Source organism: Siphateles boraxobius, unplaced genomic scaffold, assembly GCF_051911475.1.
Source record: "Siphateles boraxobius isolate OS27281-9 unplaced genomic scaffold, OSU_SipBor_1 17, whole genome shotgun sequence".
In the NCBI taxonomy this organism is placed as follows: Eukaryota; Metazoa; Chordata; class Actinopteri; order Cypriniformes; family Leuciscidae; genus Siphateles; species Siphateles boraxobius.
The window spans coordinates 1873059-1898266 of NW_027508777.1; the positions used below are offsets into that span (position 1 = coordinate 1873059).

Genomic DNA, 25208 nt, shown 5'->3' on the forward strand with positions numbered 1-25208 from the left:
AAAGGAGCTAATGTGTGTGTGTGCCGGCGTCCCTTTGTATCTTCCGGTTGTGCCGTCATCTACTACGTCATGGCACAGCACCAATCAGGATTGGACAGATTTCATTCATACTTTAGATGCGTTACGCTAAAGGCGTTCTCCGTAGTGTCGTCACAACGACGACGCAGTGTCTCGTTCCCTTCTCGGGGAACAAGGGTTACAGTCGTAACCCGAGACGTTTTCACTGCTTTCAGGTAAGTTTAATCAATAAAATCACACAAATAATACATACAAACGGTCCTGACACCTTCCTTACATGTAATTAATACGCTTTTGTTGAATATTTACTTTATAGAAATGGTGTTGTGTCTTCGAAAAAGTCCATTTGCATCTCAACCGTTTCCAGAAGAGGTAAGTTAAGGTTAACTCTAATAACGTTAGACTGGAGCTCTTGTTTATGAAAGTTTGGGGTTTTAACCACATTTGTGTAACGTTAGATAACAGTTTTTGATAGTTTTGTTTTGCTGGTAATTTCACTTACAAATATTGATCAAAAGAAAGTGAAACCTCTACAATAAGGGTGCATTATTGTTTAATAATCATCATAATAATGTCATATGCATTTATTTCACAATATCTATTATCTTAAGATTTTATATATATATTTATATCTTTTCTGCATTTCACCTCTGCTCTAGCCTTGGTTCCGTGTAATAAACCCTATATTCTATTGTGAAGTGCTGAAGTGCCAACCAGCCTCTCCCTATGGAGGATCCCTATACCACTCTACAGATAAAGCGTTGTGGAATTTTTCGGTTTGCGTACCTACCCAAAGTGATAAGATGAAATAAAATTCTGCAACAAAATTTATAGTCAAGACAAGTAGTTTGTTTAGGCATGGTTTGTAAGGAATTACAAACCTGCGCACATATATTCAAACACACATAATTATAGAATCAATTCTTAATGCGCATGTGAACGCCATCAGCGTCTATCACAGGTTCACGTTTAAAGTCTGTTTAGAGAGAACGGTGTCGTCTTAGCTGCCACTAATTTAATAACAAATGATCATTTAGACGGAAGTGAATCAATCAAAATTAACTTTAGCTGGAAAAAAACATTTTTCAAGAACTACTATAAAACCAAACCAATCTCTGTTACCTTAAATTATATGTTTATCTCTGTAAAGTTGCTTTGAAACAATCTACATTGTTAAAAGCGCTATATAAATGAGGATGACTTGACTTGACTATTGTAAATCCTATGTAACATTGTTGGCTCTGTGACAAATTTCATGTTATGTTCCTAGATCATCATGCTGATGGCCTTCTGCACCCCCTGTCCAAGACAATCTCCACAGCTATCCATGAGCAAAACCTTAAACATACAGTGCACTACTTTTTTCAAAAGTTTGGGGTCGGTAAGATTCATGCTTTTGAAAGAAATCTCACTTTTTAAAATCATTAACTCCAGGTTTTTTCAATGAGATTATCCTTGAGAAGCCTGTAGGCTAAATAATCAGCTAAATAATAAGCGACACATATAATGGTCGTAGTTCTAATAATTCATGTAGCTATTATGTTAACAGGATATCATGGTCATTGGTATATTTTATTTCTCTAGGTCTGTTTTGAATTATGTTGGCCAATGAGACAGACACCATACTGTCCAACTCAAAGGTATTTATTTATTTGTATGTATTTTTTACTGATAAATACTGAAATTCTTTTTACTTATAAATGCTGAATGTTGGTCAGGGGGTCGACAACTTTAGGCACATTAGGTTATTTTTCACAGATATCTGGCCAGCTTACTCGTGGCTCATACTCTTAGCCTTTAAAATATTTGAATGTATATTCCCAATGCAATATCAGGGGGTAAAGATATCATTAGAGTTCTTAAAGTTATGGCTATGCTCTTGTCGCCAGATGAGATATAATCCCTAGCGTTTGGCCCTGTGATTCTTCAGGACAAGATCTTGATGTCATCCACACGCAGTAGATGAAGAAGGTGAGTTTCACAATACAGTCATGGTCAGAATTAATGGCACCCCTGGTAAATATGATAAAAATTTACTCTAAAAAATATATCCTCTTTAAAAAGTTTATCCTTATGATCTTTCATTCAAAAAATTCGCAAAAATCTAACCTTTCATTGAAGTAAAATAATTGAAAGTGGAGGAGAAATTAGATTATGAAATAAATGCTTTTCTCCAAAACACGCTGGTCATAATTATTGGCTCCCTGTTATTAAATACTTTTTGCAACCTCCTTTTGCCAAGAGAACAGCTCTGAGTTTTCTCCTATAATGCCTGATGAGTTTGGAGAACAACTGACCTGAGATCAGAGACCATTACAGAATCTCTCCAGATCTGCAGATTCACAAGTTCATGTTGGTGCTTCGTGGGGTGGTGATGGTGCAGTGGATAAGACACATGCCTCTGGTGTGAGAAACCTGGGTTCGAATCCACTGTGAGACACCAATGTGTCCCTGAACAAGACACTTAACCCCTAGGTGCTCCAGAGGCATGCGACCTCTGAAATATAGCAATTGTAAGTTGCTTTGGATAAAAGTGTCAGGTAAATGCTTCTCTTCTTCAGTTCAGCCCACTCATTTTCTATAGGGTTCAGTTTAGGGGACTGGGCAGAAGCTTCATTTTGTGCTCAGTTACCCATTTTTGTATTGATTTTGATGTTTGTTTTGGACCGTTGTCCTGATGGAAGGCAAGGGAAGGCAAGGGAAGGCAAGGCAAGTTTATTTATATAGCACATTTCATACACAATGGTACACTCAAAGTGCTTTACATAGAAGAAATTAAAATAATCAAAAGAAATCAGAATAATTAAAACAGTTTAGAGTAAAAGATAAAATACAGAAATAATCAAAAGAAATCAGAATAATTAAAAACATAAAATAGAATACAGTACAAACAGTCGGACGAACAGTGGCACAGTGCTCATTAATTAAATGCACAGTTAAACAGATGTGTTTTGAGTCTGGATTTGAATGTGACTACTGTAGGAGCACATTCTGGAAGCTGGTTCCAGCTGCGGCTGTTATAGTAGCTAAAAGCGGACTCGCCATGCTTAGAGTGAACCCTTGGTATTTCTAGCTGATGTGATCTTAATGATCTGAGTGATCTGTTGGGTTTATATTCAGTGAGCATATCTGCAATGTATTGAGGTCCTAGGCCATTGAATGATTTATATACCAGTAATAATACTTTAAAATCAATCCTATATGTAACTGGCAGCCAGTGTAAAGCCCTGAGGAGTGGTGTGATGTGTTCATATTTTCTGGTTCTGCTCAGAATCCTGGCGGCAGCGTTCTGTATAAGCTGCACCTGTCTTATGTTCTTTTTGGGAAGGCCAGTGAGGAGTCCATTACAATAATCCACCCTGCTGGTGATGAAAGCATGCACAAGTTTCTCTAAGTCTTGACTGGAAACAAAACATCTAATTCTTGCAATATTTTTCAGGTGATAGTATGCTGATTTAGTTATTGCTTTGACATGACTACTGAAACTAAGGTCTGACTCCAGAGACACACCAAGATTCCTGACTTGATTTTTAGTTGTTTGACCCCTAGACTGAAGGTATGCATCCACCTTGAGAACTTCATCTTTGTTTCCAAACGCAATGACTTCAGTTTTATCATCTCTACACTGGTTACCTATTAAGTTACGTATCAATTACAAAGTATTCCTACTGACCTATAAAGCCCTAAATGGTTTAGCTCCTGTGTATTTAACAGACCTTCTATCGCCATACAATCCATCACGCTCTTTAAGATCACTAAATTTGAGGCTTCTGGTCATTCCTAGGATATCTAAGTCCACTAAAGGAGGGAGGGCGTTCTCACATTTAGCTCCTAAACTCTGGAATAGCCTTCCTGATATTTTTCGAGACTCAGACTCGCTGTCCCAGTTTAAAACTAAATTAAAGACGCATCTCTTTAACCAAGCATTCACTTAATGCTTAACCTTTAATACTACTGCTGAATCAGTTCGAATCCATTAACATTATGAACATCAGCTATGCTAATTATTTCCCATCTGCCTTTCTGCTGTTATCTCGGGACGCTAGTCCCAAGGTAAATAGTGTTCGTCAGCGCCAGTTTGTATCCAGCCTCTCACGGAGACTTCAGATGCCCCAACGCCTGTGAAGAGACGACTCGACGCCTGTGAAGAGACGACTCAAAGCCGGCGATATGTTATGCCATAAATTAATACATGATTAACTAACTGTATTTTTCTATGAAAATTTCCGAAATGCACTTTCTGTTAAGCTGCTTTGAGACAATGTGTATTGTGAAAAGCGCTATACAAATAAATTTGAATTGAATTGAATTGAATTGAATTTTGTCTTTGTTTAACTGAAGAAAGTTTTGGCACATCCAATTGTTTACTTCATCAATGCATTGGAACAGAGAGTTGGGGCTGTAATCGTTAGGCGATAGGGCTAAGTAGAGCTGTGTATCTTCTGCATAGCTGTGGTAAGCGATTTGGTTATTTCTCTTTATTTGGCTCATTGGGAGCATGTACAGGTAGAATAGGAGTGGCGCAAGAATTGAGCCTTGAGGGACTCCGCATGTCATGGATGTCCACTCAGACTTATGGTCTCCTATACTCACACAATAACCTCCCCCTACCAAGTATGACCTGAACCATTTTAGGACTATACCAGAAAACCCGACCCAGTTTTCCAGCCTGTCAAGAAGTATGCTGTGATCGACAGTGTCAAATGCAGCACTGAGGTCGAATAGTACCAGCACTGATAATTTGCTTGTATCAGTATTTAAGCGAATATCTTTTATTATCTTTATGAGCGCTGTCTCTGTGCTGTGGTGCGGTCGGAAACCAGATTGAAAATTCTCAAAGTGTCCATTTGAGCTTAAGAATTTGTTCAGCTGATTGAAGACAACTTTTCCTATGATGGAAGATCCGAGCATTATAATATTTCTAGCAGATGCAGTCAGGTTTTGATTTGTTATCTGTTGGTATTTGCTAGAATCCATAATACCATGTATCTGAACAAGAAGTCCAGCACCTCCATCAAAAAAATAGGCCCACAACATATAAGATCCAGCAGTATATTTAACCGTAGGCATGGGGTACTTTTTATCCCTGTTTGTACCAAACACATCTGGTGGGTTTGCTGCCAAAAAGTCCTTTTTTTGTTTCATCTGACCATAGAATCCAGTCCCTTTTAAAGATCCAGTCGCATCTGAAAACTGAATATGCTGGAGTTTGTTTTTGGACGAGGAGGAGGATTTTTCTTGAAACCCTCCCGAACAACATGTGGTGATGTAGGGTTTTCTTTAAAAAAAATTTTAGGCTTTATGACTCCCAAGACTCAACTAATCTCTGCAATTCTCCATCTTTAATCCTTGAAGAGTTGTTGGCCACTCAAACTCTCCTCCTCACTGTGCATTAAGGCAATATAGACACACGTCCTCTTCCTGGCAGATTCATAACATCTTTAGTTGATTGGAACTTCTTAATTATTGCCCTGACGGTCAAAATGGGGATTTTCAATTCTTTAGCTATTTTCTTACAGCCACGTTCTATTTTGTGATGGTCAACAATCTTTTAATGCACATCAGAACTATATTCTTTGGTTTTACTCATTGTGATGAATGATTAAGGGGATTTGGTTTTGTGTTTCCTCATATTTAAACTCCTGTGAAACAAGAAGTCATGGCTGGACAATGTCATGTTCCTAGTCACCCTGGTGTGCTAAAAAAAAAAAGTAAATATGAATGGGAATATACTTCAGACATATTTTATTTGTAAAAAAAAAATATAGGGTTGCCAATAATTGTAGCCAACGTGTTTTAGAGAAAAACATTTATTTAATAACGTGACCCCCCCCCCCCCCCCCACACACACACACACTTTCAATTCTTTTACTTCAGTGAAAGTTTAGAATTTTGCAAATTTTTTGAATGAAAGATCAAAAGGATAAACAATGCAGATTTATTTTTTACAGCCAGTTTTGATCATATTTACCAGGGGTGCCATTCATTTTGACCATGAATGTAGCTGCCATTATCACAAACCAAGAGACAGAACACAACAGGCTTTCATCCGTTTGAACTCACCCATATGTAGGGATGGGTACCGAAACCCAGTATTAAACGGGCCCTGGGGCCAAATTAAGGAAGACCGCAGTATCGATAAACTGTTTTGATATCAAAAAACGGAAAACGAAAAGCAATCTCGTTATCCAATTGTCCTTCATTTGTTTATAGATGGTGAAGGAATACAACTTTGTTTGTTGTCAAATGTTTAATTTAGTTTCATATATAAACTGAGAAAGTTCTGTAACTTGAATTTAGCATTCAGCTGTGGAGCACGAAACTCCTGTCTTATTCTGTGTCTCTATATACAGCTGTCAGACATGTTTTCTTTCTATTGTAAGTTAAATGAAACATGTTAATGAAACTCTTTGGAGACTCTCGCGAGCATTTGTCTTAGCAAGAGAGAGTCCTGTCACTCCTGTTCTGGAGTCTCAGGGTTTGAATAAGTTTTTCCCTCTCTCTTTTAATACAGGTTCCTAAACTGGTATATGAGTTTCCACCATCACAATGTAATCCCTCCCTCTTATAATGTATATATATTACAATGTTTGACTCAAGAAGTCAGACTTGATTGAGATGACTACAGCGACGAAATAAAGAACTTATACCTCAACAATCTACTGGTCTGCAACTCTATCTTTTCTACACTTGAGAAGAAAAAGTTCACAACAGATGGTGCCGTGAGCCGGATGGAGCTGAAACACCTGAATCCAGAACTGAATCTCAACAAAAGATTTCAACAAAGACTGAATTCCAGACTGAATCTTGAAACTTCAAGCTCAACAAAGATTTCAACAAAGAATTATCTTTCTGACTGAGTTCCAGCCGGAATCTTTCCGTACAACTAAAGATTTGGTGAGTTTCACTCTATTCAAAGAACAACTGCAGACCGGTAAAAATGTGTTTTCCTCTGCGCCGCCAGAGAAAAGAGTTAACAGACAGCTGTAGAGTTTGCTAACTAAAGTTACCCTTTAAAAGTTTGCTTTTAGAAATGAAAGATATCCTCTGTTTTTGTCAGGCAGGGGAGTTTTAACATTAGCCTACGTGTTAATATATTGGTTTGGTTACCCTCTGGTCACAGAGAAGGTTAGCATTACGTGCTAATAATATTTTGGTTTTATCCTCTGAATATTCAGGGAAGTTGTTTGTATCCTCTGATTCAATCAGGGAAGATTAGCGTAAAGTGCTAGTAATTTGTGTTACCCTTTGCTCTGTCAAAGAAGGTTAACAATAGTTGATCTGTGTTAACAAGTGTATCCTCTGTTGATCAGAGAAGTTTTAGTGTTTTTGATTGTGTGATAAAGAAACATCACAAAATGGTTAGAAGAAATGCTCGGCTGGTTCCAACAATGGAAAAAGGTGGTCTTGCGACCCCTTTGTGGTCAGATAGTGAATTTAAAACACTGTTAGGAGAACAAATGAACCTAATAGTCACAGAAAAAGTTAGACAAGAACTAACACAGAAATATGAGATTCATCCAGACAAGATTTGGTCGGTAGATAAGTGTAAAAAGGTGCTTGGAGCAAGTATCCGCAAAAAAAATGTGAAAGGGATATTATGCTACCATAGAGAATTTGGTTTAGCAGTAGCTACACAACAGTCTCAGCATAACTCAGAACTAGAAAAAGAGAACAAAGAGCTACGTGCTAGAATTTCTTCTTTGACTAAGAAATTGAACCGCAACAAACCTATAGAAAAAAATGATGTAGAAGAAGTTAATCAACCGGATAACATTTACCCTGATTTACGAGCGCTCTTTGAAACAGATGCGGCTCTCCGCCCAGTAATTGATGTGCCTGTAAATTCAGTAAATGTTTGTGGTGCTAGAAAGAGATCGCAGGGAATTGAGGGAACTGAAAGTGTTCCTCCCAACTCTTCTGTTGTCTAAATCCAAACTGTTGCAAAAGCACTTGGACCTAAAGACATAGAGCGACTGTCCCAGAGCCTACCTTCAGCACGTAAACAGTTTTCTGAATTTAGAAGAACATTAATCAGCAAAATGCGTCTATATGACATATCGTTAACAGGGGTCACACAGTTAATGTTACAAATTTTAACTGAAACTGAATTCCACAGTTTTGAATCTGCCGTGACTTCTGAACTACAACATGCCAGTAGAAGCGATATGAGAGAAGGTGTTTTGAAAATCCTAAAAAATATCATAGGGCCCAAAATAGATTGGTCTAGAATTACTAGCTGTGTACAAAAGAAAGATGAAAATGTGTGCGAATATACTGAGAGGTTTTGTCAGTCAGCCGTAACGTACAGTGGAATAGTGGATGACTCTGAAAGTGTGCTTGATGACAAAGGACCACTGATTCGTATCTGGTCAGATGGTCTTGTTGCTGAATACAGAAGAGCTTTGCCATTCCTAGATATAGCTTGGTCTAACAGAACTCTCAGAAGTAACTTAGACCGTTTGGCAGCAATGGAAAGAGATGCTGATGTTAAAGCCAAAGTGAGAGTAGCAGCAGCAGCTACATTTAGCACAACGCCACCAGTAAACAGGTGGTCTAAAAAAGAAGGCAAATGCCACTACTGTGGAAAATTAGGACATTGGGAGAAAGAGTGTAGGAAGAAGTTGCAAGATACAAAAAGAAATGCTATGCATAATTCTGCTCCTTCTCAGCCTGCATACAACCCTGAAATAGTTCCGCAAGTGTCCACTGAAACTTTAGGACAGCTAGTTCAGGCTCTTCTAAGAGCACAAAAAGACCAGGAAAAAAACTAATTGTTGGGGCTGTGAGTAGCTACCTTTCACCTGTAATCCATCATAATGACAAAATAATTTTTGTGAAAGGTAGCATACGAGAGAAAGAAATTGATTTTTTGCGTGATACAGGTGCAGAGATTACAATAATTCCTACAAAATTGGCTAAAGGTTTAGACATACCGTACAAGAAAACCAAACTTTCTTTAACTGGCGTAGTAGGTGAAGAATCTGTTTTGTATGAAACCCCGCCCATAGAGGTACAATTTGGCCCTAAAACTCTGACTACAAAACTGCTATGTGCTCCATTAAACACAGGTGCAATTTTAGGCATGGATCTCCTGAGACAGGTACATCTAATTTTAGACATGTCCTCAGAATCTGCTAGCATTCAAATTTCCTCAGCACAAGTTTCTACCAATAATGTAATCCCTCCAGAGTATGCTTTCTTACAGAATCATCCAATTTGGGCTAAAGACAAGGATGATTGTGGTTTGTTGACAGGTGTAGAACCAATAAAATTGACGGGGACTTCACCCCCGGTCACCAAACAATATCCGATCAATAAGGAAGCTATACAGGGGATCAAACCTATTGTAGAAAAGTTGCTGATGCAGGGAGTGCTAGTTAAAACCAATAGTCCCTGTAACTCGCCCATATGGCCCATCAAGAAATCCAATGGGACATGGAGACTTACAATAGACTACAGAGTAGCCAATAAAAATATTGATAAATCACCCCTCTAGTGGCAGATCCTTCCACAATTTGTAATGGCATACCATTAGAGAGTAAGATTTTTTCAGTAATTGATATGTCTAATGGATTCTTTTCTGTACCGTTGCAGTCTGACAGCCAGCCATGGTTAGCTTTCACAGTTGACTATGAGCAATAACAGTGGACACGTTTGCAAACAGGGATTTCAAAACTCCCCAACCATATACCATCAGGCTGTCAGACGTGATTTGTGTGACCCAGAATGTCCGGTAAAACAGTCCACTATGATCCAATATGTCGATGATATTTTGATTGCCTCAACAGATCACGAGGTACATTAAACTGAATTGGCATCATTGTTGGACTATTTACATAAGAAAGGACACAAATACAGCTTTCACAAAGCTCAAATGGCTAAAAAGCAAGTCACATTTCTGGGTCAAACAATTGGTGCAGGAAATAGATCCATTGCACAGGATCGAGCGGCTTCAGTCAAAGCCATACCCCCGCCTACTACCATTAAAACACTCAGATCATTTTTAGGAACAGCAGGTTACTGTAGACCTTGGATTGAAGACTATGCCTCAATTGCACAGCCGCTCTATGACTTGTTGAAAGGCCATGGTAAAGATTCTGATACTGTTTGAATGGAAGAATGTCACCTCAAAGCGTTCAATGATTTGAAGAGAGCACTATGTCAAGCACCAGCATTAGGAATTGCCCAAACTGATAGACCATTTGTGCTTTATGTCCATGAACATTTAAGCTTCATGACTGCTTGTCTAATGCAAGATCATGGGGGCAATTTACGCCCAATTCATTACTATTCTGGTAAACTTGACATAGTAGCTCAAGGTATGGGCCCATGCCTCAGAGCAGTACAGGCAGTGCATCTAGCGCTTCAGGCTTCATCAGGAATGGTGTTAGGACAGTCTTTAAACGTAAGATGTCCGCACGCAGTGTCCGCATTAATGAATCAAGCAAAAGTCACTTCTGTCACTTCCTCTCGCTGGGGAAATTGGTTAGCAACTCTCACAGCCCCGAATATTGTCTTACAGCGTGCACCTGTCACGAATCCGTCCTCATGTATGATGTCTGCTATGACTGAAGTTTTGTTAGAGGATGAAGGAGAAATGACACACGATTGTTACGCTTACATATACACCTATGAGTGAAGTAAAAGAAACTCCCACAGAGAATTCAGAATTTGAGTTGTTTGTTGACGGTTCAGCTCAAGTAATTGAAGGTAACAGACGAGCAGGTTATGCAGTAACGTCCACCAGGGAAGTGTTAGCTTCAGGACGTCTTCCAGATCATTTTTCAGCTCAAGCTGCAGAACTAGTAGCCCTAACAAGAGCATGCACGCTAGCTTCAGGATCAGTTGCTAATATCTACACAGATTCCAGATATGCTTTTGGGGTAATTCATGATTTTGGTGTCATTTGGCAAACCAGACAGTTTCTAACTTCTGCTGGATCCCCCATTAAGAATGCTGAATTAGTGAAAGATCTAATGTTTTCCATGAAACTTCCAAAGAAATTAGCAGTGATCAAAGTGAAAGCACATCTCACAACTAATACTACGGAAGCTAAAGGTAATGCTCTTGCTGATATGGCAGCTAAACAGGCTTGTTCTATGCAACTGTACAAGTGTGTTCAGGTAGTGCAGCACAGAAGACAATTATGCCTCCTGAATCAATAATTGATCTGTACAAAGACGTTCCTCTGTATGAAGCATGGACATGGTTAGACAAAGGAGCCACCGTGGATTCATCCGGTTGCTGGACCAAAGGGGGAAAGTATGTTGCTCCCGAATCACTGTTGCCATATTTGGCTCAACAAATACACCATTTGGGTCACAGTGGTCCAGCAACGATGAATCACAGGTTCTCAAATCAGTGGTGGAATCCAAAATTCAGAAATGTAGCCACAGAAACAGCCAAGAGGTGTGTTACATGTCAGAAAAATAATGATATACCAGCAGCCACTACACCAGCAGCACATACCCCAGCTCCACCAGGACCATTTCGTCACCTGCAAGTTGATTACATATCATTGCCTCGTTGTAAGGGAAAAACTGATGTTTTGGTAGTAATAGACATGTTCTCAAGATGGGTAGAAGCTTATCCAACAGGGCGTGCTACAGCTGCACATACTGCTAAATGTCTTGTCACTGATTTCATTCCCAGATGGGGATTACCAGATTGCATTGACTCAGATCAAGGTACACACTTCAGAGGACAGATAGTCAAGGAAGTGTCTAGAATGTTGCAGATTAAGTGGAACCTTCACTGCCAATACAGGCCACAAGCATCAGGACAGGTTGAACGATCAAACAGAACAATCAAAACCAGACTAAGCAAAATGCATCAGGAAGGGGTACCATGGGTCGAAGCACTGCCAGCAGTACTGTGTAGTATGAGATCATCACCTAACAGAACAGTAGGACTGAGCCCTCATGAGATTATTACTGGTCGCCCCATGCAGATGCCAGGTGTGATTGATCTTAGAAATGCTGATGTACACATTGCCTCAGATGCCCTGATTGCTTACTGTGAAAACCTAACAAAGGCGGTACAGAGTGCCAGAGGGAGAGTTGAGTCATGTTGGCAGACTCCACCAGAAGGTGGACACACAATCATCCGAGGTCAATGGGTCATGATAAAGTCATTCAGAAACAAGCCGTTAGAACCTAAGTGGCATGGGCCACATCAAGTGATGTTGATTACAGCAGCTGCAGTATTGTGTCAGGGAAGGAAAACCTGGACTCATGTGTCACACTGTAAGGTTGTTCCTGCTCCAACAGGGATAGGATAGGACACGAACCAGTTGGGAGCCGAGGGAAGAACCGATTGCAACAGGCGTCGGAGGGCCAACCCTTCGGTGAAGAATCCCTCATAGGCCTTCAACTAGAACAACTAGACCCACTACCGAACCAACTATCACGAAAGAAAAAAAAATACACAACGCAGAGACTCACATACGAAACCTTCAGTCATCCATCAACATGATCAAGATTGTCGTTCTACTAAGCATCATAGACATCGCACAAAGTGTGGACTCCAGAAACAACATATTCTTAGAGCTGATGAATATGTCAAGAAATGCCTTGTTGGCTGGGAAGAACGTTTGCATGCCACACGCACCTTCAGTAGGAGCAGGAATCCCATGGGTGGCCCACCCTATCTCCAAATGTGACACGTGTACCTTATTCAATCATCATACCAGTGGATTATACAAGGATACATGTCACAACATAACAATTCCTCCCGCTTCTCTGTGTTGCATTCCAGGATTACCATCCTGCAACCTAACTTCAGCTACTCCCATCATGACAGATCTACTCCAGCCAATGATGTTCTATTGGTGCGTGGAAAATTATGCTCCAGCATCGACTCCACTGGGTGAAATTCCCCGTGAATGTTACAGCTTTGTGATTAAATGAGGAACATAATCCCATGTGTACGTTACTACCACAGATAAGAAAGAGGAAAATGACTTAACAGAGTGTTTCTCCAGAAACCCATCCCTACCCAATTTTTTTGCAATAAATCAGTTGTGTATGATCTCTCCACCAGCTGACACTTTTTGGTTATGTGGAACTTCTGTCTACAGCATCCTCCCCAGCCAATTCAACGGAAGGTGCACCCTTGTTTATGTTCTACCAGCTATCAGAGAAAATACACACTCCACCCCAAGCTCCCCACAGCTACAAAATTCAGCTCCTACCACTAACGAAGCAGATGGCTTCATTCCAGGACTCACTTGTGCACAAACATGGTGGTCAAGAACTCTTGGAGCATTAATACCATCTTATGGTGTCATGCAAGCCCTTGATCAAGTCAGAAGCTTATCGAATTCTGTACAGAAATTGGCCAATGATACGGCTTTGGCCCTTGGTAACATCACGGACACTCTCGCTTCGCACAAGATAATGATCTTACAGAGCAGAGTGGCCTTGGATTACATTCTAGCGACGCAAGGAGGAGCCTGCACCATCATCGGACCTGAGTGCTGCACCGGGTTAATGGATCCAACAGAGAACTTGAACAAAATCCAACAAGACATTCTTGATCTTTGAGCAAAATTACATCAGATGACTGAAGATAAGTCTTCATGGTTCGGAAACTTGATTGGTAAACCCTGGCTGTGGATAAAGGAAATAGCAATTATGTTGTTGTTTGTTCTACTGGCGTACTATCTATGCGTCCACAGTATCCAGTGCTTCATTCAACAAATTAATCACGCCTCTCACGAGAAAATCACAGTTCCAACCAGAAAAGACTATTATCCGTAAGAACTTCACAAACCCTGATTGCATGTTTGTTTTCTGTGTCAGCATGCAATTACAGAAAAGCAAACACAGAGTGCATTATGTGCCTGTAACTATCACAAGTTACAAGAATGAATTTTTAATTGTTTAAATTTGTATATAGTGTGGGAGTTATTTAGAACTCCCAAAGGGGGAATTGAAGGAATACAACTTTGTCAAATGTTTAATTTAATTTCATATATAAACTGAGAAAGGCCTGTAACTTGAATTTAGCATTCAGCTGTGGAGCACGAAACTCCTGTCTTATTCTGTGTCTCTATATACAGCTGTCAGACGGGTTTTCTTTCTATTGTAAGTTAAATGAAACATGTTAATGAAACTCTTGGAGACTCTCGCGAGCTTTTGTCTTAGCAAGAGAGAGTCCTGTCACTCCTGTTCTGGAGTCTCAGGGTTTGAATAAGTTTTTCCCTCTCTCTTTTAATACAGGTTCCTAAACTGGTATACGAGTTTCCACCATCACAATGTAATCCCTCCCTCTTATAATGTATATATATTACAATGTTTGACTCAAGAAGTCACACTTGATTGAGATGACTACAGCGACGAAATAAAGAACTTATACCTCAACAATCTCCTGGTCTGCAACTCTATCTTTTCTACACTTGAGAAGAAAAAGTTCACAACAGATGGAAATCAAAATACGTATGTAGGCTATAAATCGTATTCCTTAATTCCATAGATATAAACACTAATTCTGCACTGGTATTTTTTCGTGACCCGGAAGTTTCTCCCGCCACGCCAAGACCCGCCCTATTTGAAAAATGTATCTGATGTTTTCGGAGTTATGAGATCCAGGCGATCACCGGGCGTTCAGTGCTCATTAACCCCGATTGGAACAGCTTTTCCTCGGTTAGTGCTTCTGATGTTTGCCGCTGGCTCTGATGTCTTTAGTCTAATGGTTAAACATGAGATATAATTTGTCTTGTGTATAAGTCGATCTTTGGTGTCATTAATCTATAGTTTGTTCCATAGCAAATCGTTTTGGCTGAGGGCAAAGTAAAGTTTCATAACTTTATATATTTAGGCTATTTAACTTTAACTTTGTGGCCTATCCACCTTTTTCCTGGTTAGCGAATTTACCCGTGATTCATAGCGGGTTTGAACCGGAAGCCGGTTATCCTTTTCCGGTTCGAAGCTTTATGAAGATTAAGCGCCGCTTGATCAGAACGCCCGCAGTGATGTGCTGGTTAGAAAATATGTGAAATAAGTAGGGCTGGCCCTGCCCGTGCACGACTGAAGTTGGGTTGAAAGTTATGTATACTATATGGGAGAGAATGCTAAACCATAATGAGCGTTTTCGTAATATATTGCCTATTCTGCATCTCAACGCACGCATAAGCTTGCCACAAAAAAACCCAGCTGTCAGGGTTACATCATCCAGATCACCATCTGCGCCCACTCGTTCCCTTTCACCCAACCAGACTTTTCCCCGTTCATTATCCCCTGAGTACTAATCACCGTCACCTGTGTCCCATCAACCATATGGACTATAAAACACTCACCTTCACTGCAGTCACTTGTCTGGTCTCGTCATTCCATGGCTCACAGACTTCCCGATCACTTACCTTCTACTTACCGTCGCTTCACTCATCTTGGATCAACCCATCCGTACCAGCCATCGCCACGCCACCTGCAAGAGAGGGAAAGAAAGAGAGAGACTTAAAACCACAGCTAAGCTTCATTGAACTTTCTATGTTACTTCTTCTCACCTGTTATCTCCGACCGCAATCCTTCTGCAAAATAAACACTGATAACTTACCATCTTGTCTGATTCCTCTGTGATCCGTGACAGAAGACCAGACCACAGAAAGGAGTAATTATGCAGAATCAGTCGGATTTAGAAGAGGATTCCTCAGCGGCTAATCCTCCGGTCGCCGCGGCACTCTTTCCACCACCTCCACTTCCGCAACCTCCCGCTGCTTCGTTCACTGCCTCTGCGAGTCCCATGGCCCGGCCAGCGCCCTACTCTGGTGAGGCGGAGAACTGCAGTGGGTTTCTTCTCCAGGTATCCTTGTATATCTCCATGAATGAGCATCAGTTCCGTAGTGATACCGCCCGGGTGGCTTTCATTATCTCACTGTTATCTGGTCAAGCACTTCGGTGGGCACAGTCATTGTGGGATTCAGATGCCCCGGTGGTCAAATCCTTCTCAAGTTTTAAACAGCACTTTAAAGAGGTTTTTGGGCAAACAATATCAGAACTGTCCATTCACGACCAACTCTATAACCTCCGTCAAGGAAATTCTTCAGTGAGTTCGTATACGCTTCAGTTCCGCACACTAGCCGCAGCTAGCGGCTGGAATGAAACCGCCCTGATCACCGCCTTTCGTCATGGTTTGAATTCCAACGTCCGCCAGCTGTTGGTGGTGTATAAGGACAGCATGGGGTTAGAGAATCTGATCCAGCAGACAATCCGTACAGCCCAGCGTCTCACCGCTTGTGATAGGTTTGGACCCACTGTAAGTTCTCCGCCTCCGGCGCCTTCAGTCACTCCTCCAGCACCAGTTCCAATGGAAGTAGACTCCACCCACCTTTCTACAGCTGAACGCCAGCGCAGATTTCAACATTCCCTCTGTCTATACTGTGCTTCCGACAAGCATCTCCTCAGTTCTTGCCCTGTACGACCTCCGCGACAGGCGGTAAGTGCCATTCAACTCTCCCCGAAGATTGAGCCTCTCACACGTACCAGAGTACATGTATTAACCTCCTGTGTTTGTCTCCCAGCGCAAGCCCTCATTGACTCCGGGTCTGCGGGGAACTTCATATCCACCCAGTTTCTCCAAAAGTTGAATATTCGGCGACGCCGTCTGTGCCGAGATCTTCCCGTCCAAACCATACAAGGCAAGCCATTAGGTCGTGGTCAAATTCGCCATTATACACCCACTCTAACTCTTCGTATCGGCTGTTTACACTCTGAGGAAATTTCTCTTATGGTGCTGGAGGAGTCCACCGCGGATATCATCCTGGGACGTCCCTGGTTAGTACAACATCAGCCGGTACTCCACTGGGGAACTGGAGAGGTACTCCGTTGGGGTGAAGATTGCCATAGATCCTGCCTCAGTTCCATCCAGAAGGTTCATTCTTCGTCCCGTTCCAAGTCACCCGCGGGGGAAACTAGAGTTCCTGTCTGTTCTACTTCGGTGGAAAGCCCTGAAGTCCAAGTTCAAGGCGAAATCCCAGTGGAGTACCAGGCATTCCAGGACGTATTCAGTAAGGAACTGGCAACCAAACTACCTCCACACCGGCCATGGGACTGCGCCATCGACTTGCTACCCGGAGCCACCCTTCGCAAAGGTCGTATATATCCTCTGTCCATCCCGGAACAGAAGGCCATGGAGGAGTATGTGAAGGAAGCTTTACATCAGCAGTTTATTCGACCATCTACCTCCCCTGCCGCTTCGAGCTTCTTCTTTGTGGCCAAAAAGGACGGAGGCTTGCGGCCCTGTATCGATTACCGTCATCTTAACTCTCAGACTGTCAAATTCAGCTATCCCCTTCCTCTGGTACCTGCCGCCCTGGAACAGCTGCGTGGTGCACGCATTTTCTCCAAACTGGACCTTAGAAGTGCGTATAATCTGATCCGAATCCGGCATGGAGATGAGTGGAAAACTGCCTTTGTGACCCCCTCGGGCCACTACGAGTATCAGGTCATGCCTTTCGGACTGTCCAACGCTCCTGCCGTCTTCCAAGGTCATATGAATGAAGTCCTTCGAGAGTTCCTCAACCGTTTTGTAATCGTCTACATTGATGATATACTCATATACTCTTCTTCTATGTCTGAGCACCATCAACATGTCATCCAGGTCCTCGAGAAGCTGAGAGCACACAGGTTATATCTGAAGCTGGAGAAGTGCGAATTTCACACCTCTACCGTTCACTTCCTGGGTTATGTCATCAACCAACAGGGCATCCAAATGGACCAGAGGAAGGTGGAAACTATCCAGAACTGGCCACAACCCTCCTCCGTAAAGGAACTGCAACGATTCCTGGGGTTCGCGAACTTCTATAGACGATTCATCCGGAACTACAGTCATATCAGTGCTCCCCTCACTTCTTCCCTCAAGGGACGGCCCAAGTCTCTGTCCCTATCTCCCTCCGCAGTACAGGCCTTCCAGCGTTTAAAGGAAACTTTCATCACTGCTCCCATCCTCATTCATCCAAACCCGGACCTTCCGTTTGTGGTAGAGGTAGATGCCTCATCTACTGGAGTAGGAGCAGTTCTCTCTCAGCGGCAGGGTGAGCCACCCAAACTCCTTCCATGCGCCTTCTTCTCCAAGAAATTAGCCCCGGCGGAGCGGAACTATGACGTCGGTAACCGAGAGCTGCTGGCCATCAAACTGGCCCTTGAGGAGTGGAGGCACTGGCTGGAGGGAGCTAACCATCAATTCACAGTAATCACCGATCATCGCAACTTGGAGTACTTAAGGGAGGCTAAAAGACTGAACCCTAGACAAGCCCGCTGGGCTCTATTCTTCACACGCTTCAACTTTGTGGTGTCATATCGTCCCGGGAGTAAGAATTGCAAGGCTGATGCACTTTCACGACTCCATCACACCTCTGTTGAAGATCTTCATCCCGAACCTATCCTCCCTCCAGCCATAATCCTCAGTCCAATCGTCTGGGAGGTTGACCAACAGATCGCCCAGGAACTGACACGTCAACCCGCTCCGCCGGGAGGTCCAGAAGGGCGTATTTTCGTACCTCCACATCTACGTACTCCCCTTCTGGACTCCGCTCACTCCCTTCCGGGCTCTGGACATCCGGGTAGCAAGCGTACCCTCTCGCTCCTCAGTCAACGGTACTGGTGGCCGTCCATCTCCAGAGATGTCTCCAGGTTCATCCGCGGTTGTTCAGTCTGTGCCATCACCAACACCCCGAGGAGAGTCCCAGAAGGCAAGCTCGTGCCGTTACCTCTTCCCAGGCGACCATGGTCACACATTGGTGTCGATTTCATGACTGATCTACCCAATTCAGAAGGCTTTACCTGCGTATTCGTTGTTGTGGACAGGTTCTCTAAAGGTTGTAAGCTGATTCCCTTACCTGGTCTTCCCACTGCGTTACAAGCATCTGAAGCTCTATTCCACAACGTCTTTAGGAACTTCGGCCTCCCAGAGGATATCGTCTCGGATCGGGGACCTCAGTTCATCTCAAGAGTATGGCAAGCCTTCTTCAAACTCCTCGGGGTCACCATCAGCCTTTCCTCAGGCTACCATCCGCAGACTAACGGCCAGACTGAGCGGAAGATTCAGGAGATTGGACGTTACCTGCGGACGTACTGCCATCAGTACCAGGACAGCTGGAACCGTTACCTCCCATGGGCTGAGTATGCCCAAAACTCTCTGCGGCAGAACACCACCGGGCTCACCCCCTTCCAGTGTATCCTTGGTTACCAGCCTCCACTCTTTCCTTGGTCGGGTGAGCCCTCGGAGGTTCCAGCTGTCGACTTCTGGTTCCATCAGAGCGAGGGGGTATGGGACTCAGCTCATGTGCATCTACAGCAGGCAGTACGGAGACACAAGGAACAAGCGGACCGTCACCGACTCGACACCCCTCAGTATCAGCCAGGTCAAAAGGTGTGGTTGTCGACTCGAGACATCCGTCTCCGTCTACCTTGCCGTAAGCTGAGTCCTCGATTCATCGGACCATTCACCATCCAGAGGCAGTTGAACGAAGTGACCTACAGGCTCAATCTTCCCCCTCATTTCAGGATTGCTCCTTCATTCCATGTTTCCTTACTTAAACCCTTCACTGACCCTGTCCCCCCTGTTCCCTCAGATAACCTTCCCACTGACGTACCTCCTCCCGTTCCCGTTGAAGAGGAGCCCATTTATCGAGTCCGCTCTATCATGGATTCTCGGCGGCGAGGTCCTCGGCTGGAGTACCTGGTGGACTGGGAGGACTACGGACCAGAGGAATGTTCCTGGGTCCTGCGAGATGACATCTTGGATCCAACGCTACTCACCCAGTTCCACAGTGATCATCCGGATCGTCCGGCTCTCAGGGGTCGTGGTCGACCTCGCCGCCGGCAGCGCCCGTCTCAGGCGTCAAGAGCCGCCTCGGGAGGGGGGGGTACTGTCAGGGTTACATCATCCAGATCACCATCTCCGCCCACTCGTTCCCTTTCACCCAACCAGACTTTTCCCCGTTCATTATCCCCTGAGTACTATCACCGTCACCTGTGTCCCATCAACCATATGGACTATAAAACACTCACCTTCACTGCAGTCACTTGTCTGGTCTCGTCATTCCATGGCTCACAGACTTCCCGATCACTTACCTTCTACTTACCGTCGCTTCACTCATCTTGGATCAACCCATCCGTACCAGCCATCGCCACGCCACCTGCAAGAGAGGGAAAGAAAGAGAGAGACTTAAAACCACAGCTAAGCTTCATTGAACTTTCTATGTTACTTCTTCTCACCTGTTATCTCCGACCGCAATCCTTCTGCAAAATAAACACTGATAACTTACCATCTTGTCTGATTCCTCTGTGATCCGTGACACCAGCAAAAGTAATGATAATGCATTAAACATTTGAATTGTTTATTAATAACTAGTGTTTTCTGTAAGTGTCGACTGCAAAGATAAATTTGATGATGCTGACTCGCCATCTTCTCAGTAGTGAACGCGCCTATAGAGAGAAATGCACACTTCATACGAATTAACCTATAGCCTACATAAGCAGAGAGCAGCCCATTTCTGCTCGTTTTTAATCATTTTGTTTAAAAGTACACATTTCAAGCTTTCTATAGATATACTTATCATGTATGTGAGGCAAGTAACTTATACGCTGAATTTGCGTTGATTAATAAGACGCGCTCCAGTTCACGCGCCCGCGCCTCCGTGTCCTGTATATCTACTAGGCCTATTTGTGCTTCTATTTATTATTCCAGGCAATTTGTTGATAAAACATTGATCAAAATGAAGATACAATTTATACTAAACGAAATTCACTTTAAAGAAAGGCTTTCTACAAAACAAAACTTGATAAGTGTTCAAAATCATGTCTGAGCCATTCCAAATGTTTTCCGATATATTGGGCATCTTATGATCATATCTGACTCGGTTCCCTTTTCATATAATCAACATAGATGAAATAATAAAATAAAATAAAAACATTATATTGTGAAACTTAAATATAAAACGTAAGTTTAGTTTTTTTTGTTTAACTTATATTTAAGCGTCACACAGCTCCACCTTGCTCACATGCTCTGGTGTGTAGCCTATAGCCTTTACATGCATGTGTGCGTGATGTGATGGAGGGGTGCGATTCTCGAATATTAATTGCATAATACCCAGCTATCTTCGAATATTATTTTTGCTTGAAATGCCCATCCCTACTGGTAACGTATTACGCCTTTTTCGTTGGATGCTTCAGTTTTAGCGCAGCTAACCAAAAACGTCTACTCTCTGGCAGTGCTTGAAGTGGGAAAAGAAAGGTGCCGGTACTCTCTTGCATTGGCAAATCATGGCATTTGAGATTTCTACAGTGAAAAACAAAACTTATAACAAAACTTATTGTTATTTATTAACAACATAAATGTATTAAACAAGTCATGCGGAAAACGGAACTCCTCCAAGCCTGCAAGTCCAAAAATACATTTAGATTACTACATTTTATTTAATTAAATGCATTTATGGTGATATTATTATATTTTCATGTCAATCTGTGTTTTGACCACGAACCATGAGCTGTCACTTTAATTCCCCGCGTGCAGCACAGCAAAAATAGACTCGGAACGATCTCTGCACTGCTATATACGCACAGCACCAGGAGTGCATTGACGGACCGCATGCGCATGCTGTGTGAAAGCTCGAACCTGTTAACATGGGTGCGGAAAAAATACGCACTGCATACGCACTGAAAATGAAGTATATCAACGGGCGTGACACTGGCGCCTTTTCTGTCAGTGATCGAGTACCGGCTACATGCGAGAAGTAGCGGTACGCAAGAAAAAGTGCAGGTACGCTTAAGAGTAAAATGTAGAAGTGCCGGTACTGCGTACCGGTGAGTACCGCCCCACTTCGAGCACTGCTCTCTGGTATTGAATGTAGCTGATACGAACCAGACATAGGCATTCTCTCCTTTTTATCTTATGCTCAAAGCACCCAGTTTCTAAAAAGTTTTTTTATCTTCTATGAATTGTTAAAACAACCAACAACAGCACATGTAGTCTACATGTAGAGCCTGAACTCATTCTCTCACTGCTAATACAGTACGAACCGGAAGTAGGCAACCGGAGTCGTCGTCATGGCGGCGCCCATTGTTTAGAGCAGAATAAGGTGGATTAGAGAGCTGACTTTTGTTTGACTTCCGTTGTTTGCTTTATTGTTATGCATTGTATAGCTTCTTATACCTATTAGGCTACTTATACTTTTATATTGGATATTATTGATCATTAAAACTGACATTTAACAAAAAAGACAGGGTTGTGTAATTTTATATTCTAAAATATATCGAATATTTTATATATTTTATGCATTCTCTTAAATGTATGTACATGTATAATAAAATAAAATGACACCCTGTCTCTGTTTGTTAAATGTCAGTTTTAATGATCACTAATGTTACATATTTTTAAAATGAAAACAAAAAGAAGCAGGGTTGTGTTTTATATTTCGTGTTGTATAAATATATGCAGTGAAGATAATCAATGTGCATTGCCTGAAACACATTTGTGTGGCCATTAATATGTTGAAGATTTTTTTTAAATGAAAAGAGGCAGAGTGATTTATTACATATTTCGTTTTATTGTTGATGAAAAGAGGCAGAGTTGTATTTTATACCATATTTCGTTTTATTGTTGCCTAAAATATACATAAAGATATAACTGGACTAGCCAGGGCGTGCTGAGTGACGCGATCAAGAACGCGCTGTTCCATTTGCAGAATAACCGGACTTGCGTCCTCTCGTCCTCGGGAGTTTGTTCTCCTGAGTCGAACTTGGCAAGTCCGAAGTTTGCGTATACTTGTTGGTATTGAGAAACGGCCTATATCTATGACAACCGCTTACTACTTACGATCGCTTCCGGGTCACGAACAATACCAATGCAGAATTAAGGATTACGACGTATTTTGATTTCCATCTATTTTTTTTTTTCCTTTCAAAACGAAAATCCGTTGGCCGACAAGTACACGGACCTATCATCCCGCTGTCGCTTCTTTTTCCTTTTTTCCGCCCACGACTCTTGGTACCTTTTCGAGGCCATGCCTGAGGTCGGTGTCTGCCAAATTTGACATTGATTAAGGCATAATCGAACAGATCACTGGGAGGTGGGGAAGGGGGGCACCAGAGGGAGACTGGCACAGGAGATTCACCTTTTTCTCGACTAATTTGGTCTAGGCCTATATTACTTGTGTATTGCTTTTGTATATTAACATGCTTTAGACATATTTTATTTGTTATTTATACTAGTAGCCTATTGTGATGATTTTTCACGACCCAGATTTTTTGGTGCCCCCCCAAGCACTTGGTGCCCTACGCGCAGTGCGTGATGTGTGTGTGCGGAGTGCCGGCCCTGCATGTGTGTGTACTATGCACTATAACTTTACAACAGGAGCTGGTACTCCTTTGACTTGATTAAAAAGTTTTAGATAGAGCTGTTTTTTTTTTCACTCTCTATTCTCATTATGTTCATTCACATGCCAATAGCTCATGATGAAAATTTTGTAGCATTTATATACTACTAATAAGAATGTTAATATTAAGCAAAGTTATTTACAAGATATTTAAAAAAAATGTATAATTAAATGTCTTTATTATAACCTGCAATACAAAAATAGTACAGTTCAAAATCTATTATATATACATACATCTCATCTGGTATCACAAATTATCAATCCAGGTTCAATTTAAGATATGCTCAATATTAGGGCTGCATGATATTGAAAAACTTAAATACATATTTTGTTTTTCTGCTATATATATTGCAATATAAAAACAATTTCATCAGATTATTTATTTAGGTCTATTTGAAAATAATCATAGACTAATTTGGGAGTGAAATCTATTCAAAAGTGAATCTGCATAGAAAATTATTAACAAATTACAAGCATAGATAAATACAACAGAAGAAAAATACAATTGAAATAAGCAGTGCATTATGTTTTTTAGGAAAATCTAACTTAGATACATAAATTGAATTATCAAATGTAAAATAAGTCTAGAAATAATAGTCTAATAAAAATCATAATAATAGAAATGGTTTGAAACAAATGAAAACAGCGCTATTTGTTGTTACTGTACTGACCAAGAAACCCCTTCGTTCAAGGACCGGGGCCCTTAGGGAAGACCATTATAGGTCCTCCTGGGCCACACACAGTAAACAAATCCTAAACCAAAAATAAAAACTTTGCAATGAACGTGCTTTGTTTTAAATAAATCACACACAGTAAACTAAACCTTAACGAAAACAACTTTGCAATGAACTTTGCAATCTAGACGCGGAAACTGGTGTGGTGAGATGTACATGCTCGGCAGATTCGGCTTGAAGTCGTTCATCCTCGGAATGCGCATCGCGCGCTTTTACAAAAAAAGCCGTGCACACCGGCAAGCGAAATGGGGTCTTACGCACCCAACGCGCACGACCGCCCACACCGCAATGCCATAATTTTTAGCGCACGCACCTTCGCGTTCATGCGGACGCGTCGAGTATAAACAAGGCTTTACTCCGTGTCAGCACACCCTCTGATCGGTAAAGGGGCAGAGATTTCAGACCTCCGTTTATTAAGGAGATCTCCAAGATTTCTCCTCTTGGGAGGGGGTGGTGCGTGTAGCAAATTCAAATTTCAGCACACTGCTTTGGGATTGGGGATGACTATGAGTCTTATTGGAGTGCTTCAGCTGTGATCTTTGAGGGTTTACAAAGTATATTCTTTGTTGTCATGTTTTCCATCATCTATCATATTTGTGATATGTTTGTTCTCTTTCTAATTGTCAAAGATCCTAGACCACCTAGCCTAAAGGAGACCTTACAAAGTAAGTGCAAAAAATATATTACTCACAGATATCTGAAATCTATCATGGTCCATATTTACCAAAGTATAGGCCCTGATGCAAGTGGGTAAATATGTATATTGAGTATATTTACATTATTTTCTATATAGTTGCAGAGTCTGGCTGTTTGAATGAGGTGGACCCCTCTCTATCTTCAAAAGGAGATGAGGTACAGCATTACCCTTGTCATCTGTGTGCATAGATTAATATAAGAACCAGTACACTTAAAGTTTTTAATGAATTTTGTATGCATATGTACAATCTAGTACCTTGATTATTTTTGTTTTTAATTTTGTCAGATTCACTTGGGGGGAGACGTTCGAGTGCGTAGAGTGGCCTGGTCAAGGATCCAAAACAGCACTCGGGATTCCTTATAGTGAAGGAGTTGGCAGTGGC

The 25208-nt window shown here is 41.9% G+C and overlaps 1 long non-coding RNA gene across 1 annotated transcript; it reads left to right on the forward strand.

Moving 5' to 3' along the window:
• Positions 1-222: 222 nt before the first annotated feature.
• LOC143740127 (uncharacterized) lies at positions 223-25208 on the forward strand. Its single transcript, XR_013204754.1, has 6 exons — positions 223-390; positions 1289-1658; positions 1908-1989; positions 24759-24794; positions 24923-24981; positions 25112-25208. It is a non-coding gene; the product is annotated as an uncharacterized LOC143740127 (long non-coding RNA).